At 42.5% G+C, this 3,358-nt stretch overlaps 1 pseudogene; it reads left to right on the top strand.

The window, feature by feature from the left end:
• Positions 1-1,174: 1,174 nt before the first annotated feature.
• On the top strand, positions 1,175-2,180 carry LOC139719796 (uncharacterized; annotated as a pseudogene).
• The last annotated feature ends 1,178 nt before the right edge of the window (positions 2,181-3,358 follow it).

Here is a 3,358-nt window from a genome sequence, read left to right as displayed (position 1 = left end):
TTGCACGTTCCCAAGAAGAGAGCGCACAAAATACTACATGTGCAGTCGAATTGTTGACAAACTTAGGGTTCCTAGTCAACTTCAAGAAGTCAAGTACTACACCAAAGACGGCTTTGATTTATTTGGGTCTTCAGCTAAATTCGGTTGAAATGACAGTTAGTCTACCACTCGAAAAAGTGGTGAAATTAAAGAGTTGCGGTCGAATTCTGTTATCGTCAAACCGAGTTACTATCAGGGACCTGGCAAAGTTTATTGGTTTCATTATTTCCACTTTTGATGCGATCCCTACGGGGCGGCTGCATTTTCGCACATTAGAATGGTTCAAGACAAAAGAGCTTAAGAAATCAAACGGAAATTTCAACACTCATGTCCAGCTGGGGAAAAAGGAGCTCCGGGAGATAGTCTGGTGGGTTTCTCAGCCTATTGAAAGTTTTCAGGCATGCTTAGTTTTGCCCGACATATCCATGACAGTGAGCACTGATGCAAGTAATTCAGGCTGGGGAGCCTTTTGTGAGAATGACGGCTCCTTTGTTCAAGCTAGGTGGTCGCAAGACGAATCACTTTTGCATATTAATGAGCTTGAACTCCTCCCAGCATATCGAGGAATCCAAGCGCTCTGTGATGTAACTACCAATACACACATTCACGTGAAATCGGATAGTAACACAACAGTGGTTTACGTGAACAAGATGGGAGGAAATACCCCAAATCTAGACTGCATCGCAAGTTAAATTTGGTCGTGGTGCCTTAGTAGGAATGTTTGGCTCTCGGCCTCTTACATACCAGGCATTCATAACATCGAGGCCGACACTCTGTCTCGAAAGGACATGAACAAAGAACTTAGCCTTCGATCACATATTTTTGCGATGGTTCTGTCTAGGTCATTTACACCTGATGTTGATTTGTTCGCTACTAGACACAATGCCAAATTGCAGATGTTCGTGTCATGGAAACACGATCCACTTTCATGCGCTGTTAACGCATTTTCTTTATCATGGAGTTCGCTAACCCCATATCTATTTCCACCTATTTGCATTCTTTCTAGAGTCCTGCACAAGTTACATCAGGACAGCTGCCAGATGGCGCTGCTCATCGCTCCATTGTGGAGAGCCCATCCCTGGTACCCCATCCTCCTCGAGTCATTAATAGCCCCGTCCATTCTCCTCCCACGAGGATGTCTAGAGCCCCTCCCCACGACGTTGCCAGACACCAGGCTAGTCGCCTGGACCATCTCGGCGAACAGTGGGAAGCAGAAGGCTTTTCGGAGGACGCTAGACGTCTTCTCTCCCGCTCATGGAGGGAAAATACCAACAAACAGTACGAGTCTGCTTGGTCCCAGTGGCTACATTGGTGTAATAGACGATCGTTTGATCCGTTTAACCCAACTATAGTTCATGTTGTTAATTTTTTTGTCTTCCCAAAGTTTGGGGAAGAGCTATTCTACAGTGAACTGTTATCGTTCAGCGCTATCATCTGCGCTACCACCTATTAATGGTTATTCTGTTGGAAAGCATCCGCTTATCATACGATTGATGACGGGAATATTTAATGAGAAACCTCCGAAACCGAGGTACACGAGCACTTGGGAAGTCTCCAAGGTTTTGGACTATTTAAGTTCCTTAGATGTTAATGAAAATCTCGATTTACTCCAGTTGAGTGAAAAGCTTATTTCTCTTACTGCTCTTGTTTCAGCTCAAAGAGTTCAGACGTTAGGTCTTCTTGATACATCGTACATGACTGTAAATGATGAATGTGCAAGTTTTCAAATTATGGGTTTGTTAAAGACAACGTCACCCAAGGCGAAGATCGCTTCCCAGTCGGTTGAATTACCAGCTTACACTCCAAATGAAAAAATTTGTGTTTTGTCTACTCTAAAGGAATATCTCAAACGAACGGAAGTGGCTCGTCAGGCTAATAAGGAGACAAAGCTTTTTCTTTCGACGAGGAAACCACACAACAAGGCGTCGAACGCCACAATAGCAAGATGGTTAAAGAACGTTCTAGTCAAAGCAAAGAAAGATGCATCAATTTTCTCGGCCCACAGCTATCGTAGTGCGGCCAGTTCAGCTGCCTTTTGCCACGGTGTTTCGATCCATGAAATAATGGCTAGAGCAAACTGGTCAAACTCCAGAACCTTTAGGGAGTTCTACAGACACAAAATTTTGCGTCCACTATCCTAAATCTTGGGACCTAGACGATCGTGAATGACGTTTGTGTATAAACTTGAATGTGGCGATACGTGTTCTGTTTAACATTGTATACAACAAGTGCCTTCATGTATAACCTCTGACATATAATACAGCGACTTAATGTTATTACCAAGATTATTGTAACAGCCTTGTATTGCCGCATTGCTATCCAACTTGTCAACTGATGTTATTATTTTTGGTCGTGGTTCTCACTGAACGAAAGTGCGAGTATCAAAACTGCTCAGAAATACACATGAATGCTACTTCGCCAGCTGTGTTTTCTTTCATAGTTGCCATCTGTACTGTATGACATACAAAACAGTTCCCGTGATGCTCTTTGAATTGTTATGCAACCCTCTGAAGCTTGTACAAAGTATTACGTGATAGAATTCCTAAATTATGCGAATAAATGAAGTATAATTGGAATTCTATCAGTAATAATGAAGTACAATATAAGGAGGGTCCCGCCCACACGCTGCATACACACAGCATTGATAACAACAGGTCTTATTCCCTCCCCTTGTTCCGCACGGAAACTGTTTTATCATTCTGTTGAGATTGTGATTGATGAGTGATAATGGCATATAAACGCAAGGCCCCTTTAGGGCGAACATAATACACAGTGCATGTGCCTGTTGAATTGAATGACTGTGGTGTCTTTGTTTTCACGTACGTAGTCGTGATGTTGGAAAGGTCCTTTGTTCACACTTCGAAAGATGAGAGGCGTGGAATATCCACCTCCTTTATATACACTCGAAGACTCAAACTCATTATCATGACAATAGACTTTGAATCTTCCACCTGTGTGAAGCTCCTGCCTAAAGCACGAGGAATATGCAACCCTCCTCATCTTGTACTTCATTATTACTGATAGAATTCCAATTATACTTCATTTATTCGCATAATTTAGGAATTATATGTCCATGAAAAGAATGTAAATTATTGCTCGTGACTGAGCAAGTGTAAGGTATGTATAATGCGCCGTGCAAGCACGCGCGTTAAATACAGTGTAGATGTTTGGTGCAGTGTACAATGCATGTACATACACATTGTGTGTGCCAATTGTGAATGCAAAGTTTTATTCTGTTAATCGGGTACTCCGCTAAATCGGGTAAGGAACGCTCTGCTCGAGCCTACCCGATTATGCAGAGAGTACTGTATAGCAAAAT

Source organism: Diadema antillarum, unplaced genomic scaffold (assembly GCF_040938485.1).
Source record: "Diadema antillarum isolate AM-2024a unplaced genomic scaffold, OU_Dant_1.0 scf00000009, whole genome shotgun sequence".
Taxonomy (NCBI): Eukaryota; Metazoa; Echinodermata; class Echinoidea; order Diadematoida; family Diadematidae; genus Diadema; species Diadema antillarum.
The sequence above is the reverse complement of the archived record's forward strand: the minus strand, read 5'-3'. Positions and strand labels throughout refer to the sequence as shown.